General features: G+C 55.0%; 1 protein-coding gene across 1 annotated transcript in view; it reads left to right on the top strand.

Annotated features, from left to right (window-relative positions):
* The first annotated feature begins 478 nt into the window (after positions 1-478).
* MYH9 (myosin heavy chain 9) overlaps positions 479-15,591 on the top strand; it is a 92,062-nt gene continuing 76,949 nt past the window's right edge. The window contains exon 1 of the mRNA XM_027070854.2: positions 479-618. The gene's annotated coding sequence lies outside the window, so the exon portion shown is untranslated. The remainder of the gene's footprint in view (positions 619-15,591) is intronic.

Here is a 15,591-nt window from a genome sequence, read left to right as displayed (position 1 = left end):
TCCGGGACCTCCCCAGCCGGCTCCCGCCCTGCCTCGCCCGGCCGCGGCAATGCACCAAAATCCCTGCCCGAGCCCTCTGCGAGCCTCCTCCTCCTGATTGGACTCTCTCTGTGTCTATCCCCCCCCTGGAACCTGGCTGTTCGTCGGACCCGCCCTAGGGGGCGGGGCTCCCGCCTAGGAAGCGCGGAGGAAGGTGGAGCGGGCGGCGGTGGGGGCGGATGAGGAGGATGAATAACCACGCCTTTGGTCTCAGAGGCTCCTCTCACCCCCTTCCCACGGGCCAAGGTGTCTGTCCATCATACCCGAGGTCGGACTGGAGTGGGCGAGGCAGCTCAGGGGGCGGAGTCGTGCCCCAGGCTCCGCCCCGGAGCCGGCGCCGGGCTGGAATAGGCGGGCGGCTGCTAGGGCGGGGCGGGAAGGCGGCGAGGAGCCGAGCTGGGTGCGGTGAGGCGCGCAGATCACCGCGGTTCCCGGGAAGGGTACGGAAGGCTGAGCGAGACTGACCTCCTGCAGCTCCCGCCTCGCGCGCTCGCCCCCCACCCCCGCCGTCGCCCGAGCGCTCGAGAAAGCCCTTTCGGGAGAAGCAGCGCCCGTTCCCCGGCGCAGATCCAGGTTCAGGTGAGCGAGCCCCACCGGCCGGTCCCGCCCCGGGCGGGGGCGGTGGCGACGGGACGCGCGGCGTCTGGGGCCAGCGGGCCGACGTGTGGCTCTCGGCCTCCGCGCGGCCGGCGACCGGCGCGAGCGGGCGCGAACGCCGCGGGGCCCGGCCGGGGCACCGCATCCTTCCGGGAGGGGCCCCGGGACCCCTGCGCGACGCTCGGGGACGGCGCCGCTGGAGGCGAGGCCTCGGGAGCCGGGAAGGCTGCGGGGCCGGCGCTCCCCGGAAACCCTCCGCCCCTCCCCCTGCCAGGCGCACTGCCCCGGCGGGGCACCGGGAGCCTCGACCTCCCCCTGCCGCCGGGGCACGCGCCCCGCCCTCGCCTCGCCAAGTGCCCGAGTTGGGCAAACTTTTTAACCCCTTCCGGGGAGCCGCTGTCCCTGGACCCGAACGGGTGCGCCGAGCTGGGGGGCTTGGGGCAGCGGCTCCTTTGGAAGTTTTCCAGGCGTTCTCGCCACGGAGGTAACGGGCAGGCGGGGACCGTTTGGCAGCTGTCAGGGCGTCCTCCTGAGTCAGACTCGGACTGTCCTGCTGTAGACATTGCGCTCGGCTCAGTTTCCGCCCTCCGCTCCCGACTTCCTCATTCGCCCGGCTGCGATCGGTCGGGCGGAGGAGGGGGACCGGGAGAGGTGCGGGCGGGTGCGTGGGCACCGCGGATCTGCGGGGGCCGGACGAGGCAGGAAAGACTACCCCCCTCCTCTACAGCCCCTCAGCCGTTGACTTCTGACTTCCGCTACCCCGGAGAGGAAGGCCCAGGAATGCCCGCAGCCATCTGCGCCCGCCTGGGAGCGCACCTGATTCCACCGCACCTGGGGGCCGCCCCACGCGGGCGGGGGCGGGGAGCCGGGCCCTGCGCCTTTAGGACCCGCCCGGGGCTATCGCATCGTCCCTGTTTGGGCCAAGAGTCGGGGTCTTTACCCTCCCTCCCCCGCTTCTCTGTACTGGGGGCCTCACTACACCCTGTCCAGGGGCCACGGCGGGGGCGGGGGGGGGGCAGACTGCACCCCCGCATCCCTGCAGAGAGCCCAGTCGTTTATAACAATTTCCCGGACAAGGTGGCCGGCTGTCTTGACTTGGGGGCAGGGTGAGGGCCCAGCTGCAGTCTGTGGCCCCACCCAACCGGTGTGGGGAGAAAGATTCCCGGGAAATCCCACGTCTTGGCAGGTCCTGGAGACAGGCGGCTCTCTTTGCTGGGCAGTTGAGAGGCCCGGCAGCTTCTCGGTTCACTGCATCCTTTTCTGGGTTTAACAGGATTTCAGAGTAACTGTTGAGTAACTGTTGAAGGGGAAGAGAGCAGCAGCTCCTTCCTGCAACACTGTGGCCATTTCTGACTCCTCCGATAACCTGCCTCATAACCTCACCTGGTGGTTTATTCCCCTTTTGGTAAGGAGGGAGGTTGCTTTAAGGCCTGTTTAGACAATCACCCGATTAATATTAGTCAGTTTATATACAAGGCTGCTAGATGCATGGGGGAGGGTACATAGATGTGTAATTGAGCAAATATTTAACTGCCTGCTGTGTGCCAAGGACTCTGCCAGGTGGTGGGGGGTGTGAGGTTGAGTAAGACCTGGCCCCTGCCCTCGGGCACTTAGGGAGAGCCGAGACAAATCTGTAGATGACATGGCCCTCAGAAAGGTACTGTGAGTCATGGGGACTAGGAGAAAGGAGCCAGTCCACTCTGCTGACATCCCAGAGGCTCTTGGAGGAGACCTCTGCCCTCCAGGGGTTTACAGTCCTCAAGGGGAAATAGCATCTGAATGACTGAAATACAAAGGCAGCCTGTGATGAGCGTCCCAAGCACACCAGAGACAAAGGATTCGAGGAATTCCAAGAGGGAGCACTTGTGTCTGGAGCTAGGGGGACAAGGAGGGAGGCTGGCCCCGGAAGAGGGAGCCCGCTGCAGGGCTGCAGGCTGGGCAAACTGAGGCAAGCCCTCAGTGTTGGAAAGCGAGGCCTCCTATTAGTGTGTAATTGAGCAATCAAGAGATTGCTTAGTGTAATTTGAGAGTCACTGTGCCCCCCACTTGGCTGCAGGGTGACACCAAAAGGCTCTGCTTTGGGCAGATCCAGGTGCCTGGATTGATTGGCAGGCTCTGTTCTGGGAAGGGCAGCTGGAGAGGGACATTCTGTGGGGCTGCTTACCTGGGGGGCACATGAAGGTCCAGGAGAGAGAGGATCAGGGTCCTGGCTTTCTCTTTGTTTTGTTTTTGTTTTTTAATTTTAAACTCTTTAACCTAAGGGGTTGGAGATAGGGGAACTTCCCTCTTGCAGGATGAAGGACGCATGTGAATCACAGGCTGCCTCTTGCCTGTTCTTGCTCCAGAAAAAACAAAACAAGGATCTGTTAGCTTTTTAGAAGGAGCAAAGCACACTCAGAAAATGCAGCATTGTTGTGCGGCCTGGTCGGGTATTGCTAGAAACCAGACTAGCTGTGTTTTCTTCACTTCCTCTTCTAGCTAATCCTTCAATAAAGTGCTTAAGACAGCCCTTACCAGCTTGACATCTTTATTTCAAAAGGAGAGGAGGGGTTGGCTGTTGTTTTCCCCTGAGCCTGGCCTTACCCTTCTCTTGAAGGGGGAGAAAGAAACCCAAAGCAAAGGGGGAAAAAAAAAATCCATGCCTTGACAGCTTCCTCCCCAGCATCATGTTCCAAAAATATTTAGAATAACAAAATCTGTGTGTCGTCTTAATTAAACAAACGTCCTAATTTGCTGAGCATAAAACAGCATCTCTGCCTGCAGGGGCAGGAAGTGCATTTTCCCTTTGTGCAGCCCCAGAGAGTCACTGCCTCTCCGCCTTAACCCTTGGTGCGCTGAACTTCTGGGCTCAAGGACTCTGGTGACAACCGAACGGAGTCCTGGCTGCCCCCTGGGGAGTGGTGGTGCTCCTGTGGTTTACAGAGTCCCATTCTTAGATCTGGGAAGAGTGGGGGCGTGAGCTTTGGAGCTAGGCAGAGTTCAGATCCTCACCCTGCCATTTAATTAGGTTTATGACCTTGGGCAAGTCGCATAACCTCCCTGCGTCTCAGTGTCCTTATCTATAATATGGGAATGAGTACCTACCCTGAAGGACTAGATGTGAGAACTAAAAGAAATAAGGTGTGTAAAGGGCCTCATACATAGTGGCTATTTAAGTTTTTAAAAAAAATATGTAAACGGCCGGTCTCATCTCCCTGGGTCCTCAGGTGAGGAAACAAGGAAGGGAAGGGTAGATGGTTTTCCTGGCTCCTTCCTGCTCAGTGCTCTTTCTGCTTTCTAAAAATGTGTGTGTGTGTGTGTGTGTGTGTGCGTGTGTGCGCGCGCCTTGTGGACTGTAAAGCCCAGGTGGGTCTGGGATCCATCCGCTGATGCTTTTGGATGCACTTGGTAATGAGCTTGTGCTGCGTAGCCTGGTTTCAGGACTCTGGCCCAGGCACAAGGTGTGCAAACTATCTGTGGTTTTAGTTCTAAAACATGGTTTCCTGTGATCTAGGAAGTCTAGGGTACAGCCAGGGGGTGACATGGAGAGAGCACAGGACTCAAGGGCCTTGAGATCTGCCTTTCGGCTCTGGTTGGAGGAAAACTTGATTTGGATAGAAAGGGCCCTAACATCCTACAAAGACATCATGACAGTTTATGTGCCCACCTATGAAACACAAGAGTGCCTGGGAAACTGGAAGATTCAGTAATCTTAATTTCTCAGAGATGCCCCAAGTGTTTAGAGCACAGTCTCATGCCCTACTGATGGGAGTGTAAGTTTTAACAACTCTCTTTTTAAAAGTACTTTGGCAGTGTCTGCAAAGCATAGTCCCTCTGACTAATTTCCAGGAGCTCAACCCACAGAAAAACTCAAATATGCAAAAGGAAATGTCGGAGCATATTCTTTACAGCATTGTCATTAAAAAAAAGAAGAAGAAGAAGAAGCAAACTGTCCATCAAAAGGGTCAATTAATCATGGCACAGTGGGGATCCTTGTTGCCCTTAGAAGAATGAGGCTGATATGTACGTAGTTACAGGGCGTGCTCTCCAAGATACGTTGCAAATGGGAAAAACTAGGTGCATAGCAGGATATATGGTGCTCCTTTTTTTTTTTTTTTTTTTTTTTGGTAAAACAAAGTATGTCACCTGGGCTCTGCATGGAAAGATTCTGAGATGCTGGCAATAGTGTCTGCCTCCAGAAAGGGAAGAAGGCCCAGGAAATGAGCATTACTCTTCAGTAAATGCCTTTTTGGTTTTATTACGTGTCAATATAAGGGGATCTTCTGGCCATTCTTGTAGGTTTCCACTTCAAAGTGCATTGCTTTAGACTCCATATTGAGTGTCTATTGTGTGCACGGAAGGAGGAAGGATCCTAGAAATGGACTGGCTTGCTCTCATGGCTGGAACATTTTGGGTCCCGTTTTCTTCCCCCTTGACATCATATTGCCAGAGTAACCCCTCAAACGAACGCCTATTCTGATCCACTCCCTCGTGTGCTGGGAAATGATAGATGATGGCTTTTTCTTCGTATGAGAAAAGGAAGCTCGCAGTGTGTGTCTGGAAAGTATTTGGGGGATACCCTTTTGCCGGGCTTCCCATGATTCCCCTGGCTCCACATCACACGTGGTTCTTTCCTGGGGAGCCCACTCTGACCATTGGGCGAAACCAGACCCTTATTCACTTGGATTTTCTTCTTTTTTTAAGTTTTTTGTATTTCTTTTTGAGAGAGAGAGAGAGAGGGGGAGGGGAGGGGCAGAGAGAGAGGGAGACACAGAATCCGAAGCAGGCTCCAGGCTCTGACCTGTCAGCACAGAGCCCAACACGGGGCTTGAACTCAGAAGCCGTGAGATCATGACCTGAGCCGGACGAAGTCGGGTGCTGAACTGACTGAGCCACCCAGGCGCCCCCAGATTCTCTTCTTTTTTAAAGTTGGAGTCACTGCAGCCACTAGCATTCCCCTTCCCACGCTGTCCCCAGTTGTCCCTCAGACTTCTGGGTTTTTAATGCATTAATAACAGTGGAAAAGCCCAAATTCTTGAGAAAATGTGATCAAAAGGGGTGTTTTGAATTGGAGGGCCCTGATCCCCTTCTCAAGAGAGACTGTCTTAGTCTTGGATGACGTGGGTACTGGAGAAGCCACCAGCTCTGCTTACCGCTGAGTTGGCTTTTTTTTTTTCCTGTGGCGCAGCCAGCCAAAGACCCCCCATCGGGGTCTCGGACAGGCCTGTGTCCCTGCCAGGCAGCCTCTGGGCCTCCTGGAGGAATGGCATGAGTCACACATGAGCACACAGAATGAGCCTGGGTCTAAAGTGGGCCTGCCACCCGATGGCAGATGGTTTGAAGGCTGGAGGCTGGCTGGGATCTCCCCCGCCCCAGTCCCCACCTCCCCACCTCCCCACCGTACATTTGGGAAGCCTGAGGGGAGCTGCCCTCTTGCACCTGATGTGTGTCCCTTTAAAAAGTAACTTAGGAGGGCTTCTGTTGGCATTTCTCAGTCCCCATTCTGCCCTCTAGGTGATTCAGCACCCAGAATGGGACACAGCACACGCCTGGGGCAGGTGGGCCCAGGGGAGGCTCTCGGATGGCCTTTCGCTGAGGGCGAGGCCTTCCTGGGAGTGTCTGCAGCGGCCTTCAGCGGCCCTCTTCACCTCCAGTCTCTCCACCGGGAACCCTCCCCTCTGGCTGAGGGAGCCTCGCCTTGCTGGGCCTTCCGGAAGTTGCCACCAAAGGGTGTGGCTTCCTGCTGAGGCAGGTTGGGCTGCAGCCTGGAGGGAAGAGGAAGGTGTAGCTTGTCCCCCCCCCCCCCCCCCACTTGCTTCCTTGGTGCCTCTAAGGTCCTCACAGGTCCTTACAGTCCTTCCTTCCCAGAAGAACAGGCCCCCCACCCCGGGGAGCTTTCTCTCACCTCTGTGGACATTCCCATTTTGGGAACTTATCACCTTCAAGACTTCTCCCTTTTCACTTGAACTGTAATTCCCAGTGTCTCCCTGCCCCAAAGGAAAATGAACAGCAATAAAACCCTCCCTGCTGAATTTACCTAGAATTAAGGAGTGTCTGAGCTGGATGGACAGTTACCCCCCCCCCACCCCCCACACCCACTAGAGGGGGGGAGCGATTTACCCCAGCTCTTTGTTGCAAGGCGGTGGGAAGCTTTGGCTCCTGGTTTCCCTCGGAATCACTTAGCCTCCTTTAAGAGTGTTTTCAAAGTGTTATCTTCCCTTTCTTGGCCTTTATGCACTGTTTAGCCAAGGAACACACACTTAGCCCCTTTAATCTGTCCTCAGGAGTTTATTCTTCCACACCCTTCATCCTTTTCTTCTGGTGGGGAGGGGCACTACGGTTAAGAGATCGGGTGGGAAGTGTTCTCGGTTTCTCTGAACTTCTTCCAGCTGGACAGGGCCCCTTCAGCTGAAAGCCTGCACGGCCCAGAAATCAATATTTCACATGGGGGAGCGCCAGGCCGCAGGGTGGGCCGTTCGGACGGCCACACTGGCTCTCCGCTGCCTGTTCGCTGGTCCTCATTTCTAGTCATTTCTAGTCATTTCTAGTCCTTTAAGCACTGAGCTGATCGGTTTCTTGTCTTTTCAATATGAAGCCCGTGGTGGAGGGAACAAAACAAGGGCTTTGGGATCAGGCAGAGCTGGGACCAGACCCCCACCTGTGCTCCAGCTGTTAGACTGCGGCCTCAGTTTCCCCACCTGCAACACGGAGATGCCTGTTTTTTTCAGGCTGGTAATTACATGTAAAGATAAGTGAAGTGGTCCAGTTCTTTCCTTCCCCTTCCTTCTTCCTCCTTTTTCATGGTCTCACCAATATCATCTGTCCTCCGTGGGCAGTAGGAGATGCGTGGTCAGATTTTAAAGATTTTAAATGTGTCTGACAAGTCTGTCCCTCGATAACAAAGTGTGAAGGTGAAGAAGGCTGAGGAACCTGCCAGAAAATCTCCTGGGTCGGATGCTGAGGTTTTCAGGGTCTCAACCTTTGCAGCCTTCTTACCACACGGTACAGTTCATCTTGGCACATGGATCTGAGCTGGGTTAAGCATTTTTTAAAAAGGGCGTTATAAAGCAGGAGAGGCCCCTTTATTTAGAGTTGCCTGTGTTCAAAAGCCACTGCACTTCCTGTGTTTTGCATGAAGTCACTGAGCTGGAGAAGGAGCTTCCTGTCTGATAAACATAAAGACAGGCATTGGAACTGGTTGGGGGTGACTTAAATCTAACTGGTCTGGGATGGGGGAGAAGACCCTGGAACCCACCGGACTGAGGACCTGGAGGTCAGAGGCAGAGTCTTCCCTCAAGTCTGGATCCATAAGTCACCTCGTGCCTGACACAGAGGCGGCTCCTGGTTAACACAGTGGAGTTCAGGGCTCACTGGTGACTTTGCCTGTAAGCCTGGGACGAGGAGGTCCAGGCAGCCATGGCTTTAAAATACCACTCACTGCTCTCTCCACTTTACAAAGCATGGGTGCCAGGCACTTGTCTGGAAATCTCCGGGCTAAGAAAAGTGGTGGCTGGGAGTCATCTTAAAGTTTTTGTCTATTTTTAATATTGAAGACCAGCTCTTGGGTATTGAGGGTATTGACCCCAAATTTCTTTGGCAAATCTCAGTCGTCCGAAGACTCCTGGGGCTCCTGCTGCATGGCCTGACCGTGCTGGGCTCGGTGGGGCTTCAGTAGAGGTGGAGGGCAGAGAGCCCAGCTCCGTCCTCAGCGGCCTTACCCTCTAACGGGGAGTTGGGACACTGGGGGAGAGAGTCGTCATGTCTGTGTACCAGGCACACTGCTGGTGCTTTTACATGAATTATCTCATTTAATTTTTTACCCCAGTCTCATGAGATAAGAAATTACCCCCATTTTACAGATGAGGAGACTGAGCAGGTGTTCAGATTCTGGCACTCTGACTCCAGACCCCTGTGTGACCTTCACCCCTGAACTTGTGTTTCCTCACTGGAGGGTGGGCTGCTCCCCAAGAACTGCTCTTGCACAGGTGGCCAAAAATTCATGAAAGGAGCAGAGGTTTGGGCTGCTGCAGAAGGGGGCCTCTGTCCCGTGGGTGCGATTGTCTACTCAGAGCAAGGTTGCTGGATCCCTAGCGTTGCCTTGGCTACTGACATCACCTTTAGCCTCAACTCGCCATTCCTCAGATGTGTGTGGTTGGTCCTAAGGGAGGGCAGGTGACAGACCATGGCAGCATAAGTCCTGGCTGCTGTTGGCTGGGCCCTGGCTGGTCTTCACTGGGGAGCCAGCCAGCTAGAGGCTCGGCCGCCATCTTGACTAGTGGGCTCTTCTTGGCCTCAGCCCACTTGCAAACATGCATTTTTTCTTTTTTTTTTTTTTTAATTTTTCTTTAAACGTTTATTTATTTTTGAGACAGAGAGAGACAGAGCATGAGCAGGGGAGGGTCAGAGAGAGAGGGAGACACAGAATCGGAAACAGGCTCCAGGCTCTGAGCTGTCAGCACAGAGCCCAACGCGGGGCTCGAACTCACGGACCGTGAGATCGTGACCTGAGCCGAAGTCGGACGCTTAACCGACCGAGCCACCCAGGCGCCCCAAACATGCATTTTTTCTTTCCTTAATTCGTTTATCTGCCCCTCAGTGTTCCGTTGTCATGCCTCAGAGCTTACTCTATATGCTAGGCACTGGGCTGGGTGGTGCTGGGACTGCAGAGGTGAAGGAAGTGGGGCCCTTGTTTCCAGGAGCTGACAGTTGTCCCAGGGGAGAGGGCCCAGGGGGCTCTGGGAAGGCTTCCAGGAGGAGGGGGCATCCAAGCCCATTGCAGGTACGGATGTGGCCTGGAATGTGTCCAGGGAGCTTTGTTGTTCAGGAGCTAAAAGATTTCCTCTCGTCTTGAGGAGCGCTGGGCCCCAGCCCCTCTCTCAGCCCCCTCCGTAGCCCATATGGCCCATTAAAGTCTAGTTCCTTGTGCCATTCCCTGGGAAACGTGGGAGTGCAGGATTCCCTTCCCAGGTCCTTAGCCTCTGGGTGGGAGTTCTGCCTGTGCCCTCTGGTTCTGTGGGCAACACGCTGTTCCCAGCTGAAGGGCCGGGGGTGTGATTTTTCACAGAGTGTTGAGAGAGACGTAATTGTTACTGGAATTAGTCTGCTTTTTAAAGTAAAAAGGGGAGTGTTGTTTATAGCAAAACAGTATAATAACAACGCTGACAAGAAGCAGATTTGCCCCCCAGTCCGTCCACAGTTTGCGTCTTTCTGGGTTTCCTGTCCACACACATGCCCGTTGTACAAACCTGTGAGCAGAACAGATACTGTTGTGCTCTGACTCACCCAGCACTGCAACATAAAGTTTCCTGTGTCGCAACAGTCTCCACAATTATTATCTTAGTGGCTATGTTATGGTCCACAAAGGGGAAGAACCATTATTTCCATTGCCAGAAAGTTCCATGGGTTTTAGTGACTCTTGAGATTCATTCAGCAAATACATCCTGAGCATCTGTTCTAGGGCAAGAAACTGCTACGTGGCTGGGCTGTAGCCGAATGAGGCATCACAGGCCCTGCCCTCAAGGGGCTCAGGTCTAGACTCCAGGAAAAAGCACTTTACTCTGGTGTTGTGGGTTGTGTTAGAGGTGAGCCTAGGAGAAAATGGCGGCTTGAGCACCCAATTTGAGTTGACGGAAGACCACTGTGTCTTCAGTGGTGAGACAGGTTAGGAGCAAGGACCTGGGAGATCTTTCTGGGCTCTTTGGAGTTAGATCTCCAGCTCCCGCACCCCCACACCCAGCTTCACAGGCCTGGGCCAGAAAACAAACACCCTGGGAGGAAGGTTCCGAGGGGCCTATCCCCTGGGGAAACCGCCCCCTGGCCCTCCCGAGAGACCTCTCTGTACCTAGGTAAGGGACAGCACGGGATGGGCAGGGATGATCTCTGAAAGGTCCCAGAGCGGCTGGCAGGCCACTGGGCTCTGCTGAGGTTACTGCCCAGGGAAGATTCAGGATTGTAGCAACAAGTTGCAACACTTTAGTTTTGTTGTGAAGAGAAAGTTTCAGAATCTTAGTGGCTGCTTTGGAGTAGATAGATGTTTACAATGGTAAGGGAGTCATTTGGGCCTGGGCTGGGCATGAGGGCGAGGATGGGTGGCCAAGGGTCTAGAAAGGAATGCAGTGGCTTTGTTCTAGTATTTTCTTTCATTCCACATCACTGGCTTCCTGCAGGTGTTCCTTTCTTTGTTCTCCCTGCCCTGCACTGTCCTGTCCCCGCAGCTCCTGGCTCGAGGGAGCCTACCCTGAATCCCGCCGTCTTCCTAGAGAGCAGGAGACAAGTCCTTTGCTGTTCCGAAAGGAGCTTGTCAACCCCACCCGGCGAGGGAGTGAGAGGGTGGGGGCAGCCCCAGATGTGGTCGCTGGGACACTTACAGGCCCTGTTCACGTTTCAGGCTTTGTCCACCAACGCCAGCCCCCTCTGCAGCCTGCGGGCAGATCTGGGTCAGTACCAGGCTGCCCAGGGATGACGTTTGACCAGGAGAGTTTCTGTCACTGTCCTCAGTGCCACCCATTGAACACACACACTCAAAAAAACCCCAAAACCGAACCAAACTTTATTTTTTTTACGTATTGACTGAAAATTGCTAATAAGAATCAAACGTAAGCCGGGCATTTCAGCACTTGGTAGATTATCTCCTGTCACTTTGTTGACACTTCTGTTTGGTGGTGATTATAAGCTGGAGATTATCTTGGAATTTATACCATCTGTAATTATGGGCCAGCTCCTATATTGGAGGTGGGAACAGGGACTAAGAGAGTTCGATAAAGCAGGAGTCGGTGGTAGACCGTGGGCCAGGGAGTGGGTGACTCCAGAGGTAGCAGCTGGGTTTCCGTCCCATTTTCACTCAGTTTATTTGTTCGTTAGATATGCTGGTGGTGAGGTGGAGCCTGCGTAGGGGCCCGGGAGGCATGACTGGTTTACGACCCAGGTCTGTAGCTTACACTCTAGAGTGGCAAAGCAGACAGCGGCCGGGCATACAGGCTCGCCATGGCAGGTCAGGATGGTGGACCGCAGTGGTCAGACAGGGGCACGTACGGGGTCCCCCGGGTGGGCTGGCTTCGACCAGAGAAGTTTGTCTCTTACAGCTCTGGAGGCTGGGAGTCCACGAGCAAGGCACCTCTGGCAGCCCAGATCTCCTGAGGGCTCTCTTCCTGGTTTACAGACGGCTGTCTTCTGTGTGCTCGCATCCATGGTGTCTCCTGCCTTCCTCCTCTTCCAGGGACACCAGTCAGATGGGGGAGCCCACCTTGATGCTCTCATTGTTACTTCCTCACCTAAGGGCCTGTTGTCAAACACAGTCACATCTGGAGGTCCTGGGGGTTAGAGCCTCAATGGGTGAATTTGGGGGGGTGTGGGACACAAGTCTGTCCATAATGGCAGAAGGGAGTGGGTGTGGTTGTCGGGGGGGGGGGCTCTCTTATAATCCAGCAGCATTCTTCCTATTCTTCCAGGTGTGAGGGGCTTTTCTTGATCTCCCCAGTTTTAAGTGCTTTGAGCCCCAGGTTCCTCCTCTGTAAAGTGTGGCTAATCTCAGTGTCCTTTGAGTGCCTCACCAACCCTTCTGTGAACTCCGCTCCTGGTGGCTCCCAGTAGGTGTCAATCCCCATCCCCTTTCCTTCTGTCCCTCGTTCCCCAGAGCCCCTTTTCCTTCTATCCTGCTTCCTTCTCTCTGCTGCCCAGGACCACTGCAAAGTATCAGGGGGCTCGTGGAAGGGACCGGGTTGTTCCAGCTTGCTCTGCCTTCCTCACCGGGTCATCGCATCCTGCTCACCCCCTCCCCTCCCAGTTCTTGTCAACCAGTCATTCTTGGAGATGGCTTGTCCCCTCTGATGAGCCATAAACACTGGTTTTACACGAGTGACGGGTATCACTTAATAGAATGCCGGTGCGGGGAATTTAGACTTAAAACCCGAGTTGCTGCCCGATAATGCTTCCCCTCGGCACTTCTCTGTGCTGGCTGACCTACTTTTGGGTCTTGCTTCCTCCCATTCGAGGTGCTGCTCCTGAGACCCTTGTACCATGCCTCGCCCTTGGTGGGCACGTAAGGTCAGCTTGAGGAACCAGGAATATATATATTCACGCGGGGTGTGCGGTTTATCATCGGCACCTCCGCTTAGCTCTGCAACACCTTGGGTGGAAGGAGGGGTCTCAGTCTGAACCACTGTAGTGTGTCTATGTCTGGTCCTTGTGTAACAGGCAGGGGGCTCTGGGGTTAGACCCTTGGTCCTGATCCTGATTCTCTCACTTGCCAGCTCTTTGGCCTTGACAAGCCACGCCCCCTTTCCATGCCTGTTTTCCTCATGTGTGGAATGAGGTAAATAGAGTCGCCATAGAGGATTATGATGCTCAGTAAAGCTTGGCTCTATTGTTTATCTGTTTTATTGATACGCACATTTAAAAAACATCTTTTAAGTAAGCTCTAGGCTTGAACTCACGGCCCCGAGATCCAGAGTTGCATGTTCCACCGACCAAGCCAGCCTGGTGCCCCTGTTTAGACACAATTTGTCCAGCGCAGTGCCAGTCTGTTATAAAAATGTCAGTTGTTATCCGTTTTCAAAACCCCATTTTAATTAGTTTTTTTTTGCTTTCGATATAAAGTTTGAAGTCAGGCTCAGGCTGATGCAATGCAAGTCTCCCAGTCCCATGAAGGCGGCGGTGTAAATGTTCCTGCTTTATAGCTGGAAAAGCTGAGACCCAGAGAACCTGAGTGCCGGGCCTCAGGTAGCGGGCGAGAGAGCCCAGATCCTCCCCAGCTCCTCGACATTGACCTGATGCCCGATTATTTTCTGTATCTGCTTTCGTGGCCTCCCCTGCCTTCTCATCCCACTTCACACAGTCAGTGGGGGGGGATGTTTATGAACCTGGGGTCGGGAGGAGGTCACGCTTTTGCACACAGCCTTAAAGCAGTGAGTTCTGGTGCCGCCCCGCTGGCTTATGGGCCCAGGTGTAAAATACAGCCCCTCCTGTCACTCCCGAGACTCATCGGTGAGACCCGTCGGCGGGCAGCAGGTGGGGGTGGGCGGCCAGGTGTGTGAGGTCGGGTCAGCCCGGTTCCTGCAGGGCAACTAGCTTTTCTCCCGCAGCTTTCCAATGCCACCGCCTCCCCAGCGGCCTGCCAGCCGACAGCGCCCTGCTCTCAACCTACCGTCTGCCCAGAGCCGGGCCTGCCGCCCGCCAACTGTTTCCTCCTTTTGCCAGAGCGAGTTGGAGGTGGCTGTGTCGCGCCCAGTGCTCGTTAAAAATGCCTCATTATGGGATTAATTGCTCGGTGGCATTTACAGACCCCCCATCAGTGTTGTGACTTCTCGCCTCCGACCGGTTCCAACTCCTTCGTCCAAACCACCTGGAGTTGGTTCTGCTGACTTTCTGGCCGGCACCGCGAGCCTCGCGTCAGAGAAGGAATGGACAGTGGCCTCTGAGGGCGAGGCTGGGGATCTGGCGGCCTCCCCCCTCTGCCACTTACTAGTGCTGGAACCCGGGCGTCTTCAAAATGAGGACCCTTCCAAGATGCAGAGCGCCCGGGTGCAGACTAGTGCAGTATCACACAGGGCAGACCAGTGTATTACAGGGAGGCTGGGAAAGGACGGCCCTCTTCCCCTTTAAAACGAGTCGCGGGCTTTAATTAGCCTTAGGTTGAAATAGTGGACGCCCCTCCCCCTCCCCCCCTTCTGGCTTTCAAACAAGAATCTGAAGAATGTGATCCTCTGTGCGGACCCAGAGCAAAGATCAGGGGCAGGATTCAAAGCTCTTCCGGGGGCTTTACCAGGCAGCCTTTGTGCTCCTGGACCGGGGGACATTCCGCATTGGTTGTGGCTGGAAGCCTCTGACAACTACAGGCGCTTTGAATTCCTGGCTCCGAAGGGGACAGCTGGGAGGGGTGGGGGGAGTCAGGTTAAAGAGGAGTTTGCCAGGGAAACGCGTCTGACCGAGGGGCTTGGCGTCAGCCAGGAGGACCGCCTCTGCGGTGCGTGACCGGGCAGATTGTGGGTCCCCGGAGTCTCCTTCCCCTTCTTGATGATTCTGTCTGGTCTTTACAGACCTCACGCGTTTGCTGCCTCACCAGGTGCTGAGAGGGCGAGCCGAGTGGTCAGGCATGAAAACCCTAGGGCCGCTTGTCAGACTTGCGGGGCACAGACACCAGCCGCTACTACCTGCGTGCCCTAGAGCAAGTCACTTAGACATTCTGGGCCTCAGTTTCCTCATCTGCAGAACCGGATCCTAGAAGAACGTACCTCGCAGTTGTGTGGGCTGGGGAAGCTCTCCTACGAAAAGCACCCAGAACTCAGTGCTAGCGGGTTTTATTTGTGGGGCGTGGGCCCGGTGACACCCGGTTTACGGATGAAGACAGGGAGGTTCAGAGCCCTCAAATAACATTCCCGGAAGGGCGCTTGGGTGGCTTTGTCGGTTAAGCATCCAATTCTTGGTTTCGGTTCAGGTCATGATCTCACAGTTGCGTGGGTTCGAGGCCTGTGTCGGGTTCTGTGCTGGCAGCACGGAGCCTGCTTGGGATTCTCTCTCTCGCTCTATGCACCGCCCCCCCCCCCCTAAAATAACTAACATTCCCAGAGATTCCCTCAAGCTCTGGGTAGAGACTCCCGCGCTCAACCCAGGCCAGCCCGACTCTAGAAGTGTCGCATTTTGCCCTGATCCCACATCCCTGGAGTGTGCACCCACGTGTCTGTGTGCACCTGCCTGTGTGTGTACAGGTTTGTGTGTGTGCACGTCTGTGGGATGGGTTCGGTGCAAATCCGGCAGCTGTCTAGAGCAGGGGCCGCTGCTCCTTCCTTCTCTCCTGTGCGGCCTCGGCCTTGGCCCCTTTGGAACCAGACCCGGGCAAAGGGGCAGTTCTTGGCGGGTGGTTAAATAATCAGCAGCCGGGTTTCTGGTGAAGGATGTGGTGAGGTCATTGCTGCAGCCAGGCTCCCTGCTCAAGGACAGCTGGGGTGGCCAGCCTTTCAGACGGGGGCATCACCACAGCCT

The sequence above is a fragment of the Acinonyx jubatus genome, chromosome B4 (genome assembly GCF_027475565.1).
Source record: "Acinonyx jubatus isolate Ajub_Pintada_27869175 chromosome B4, VMU_Ajub_asm_v1.0, whole genome shotgun sequence".
In the NCBI taxonomy this organism is placed as follows: Eukaryota; Metazoa; Chordata; class Mammalia; order Carnivora; family Felidae; genus Acinonyx; species Acinonyx jubatus.
This window is presented reverse-complemented; position numbering and strand designations above follow the sequence as displayed.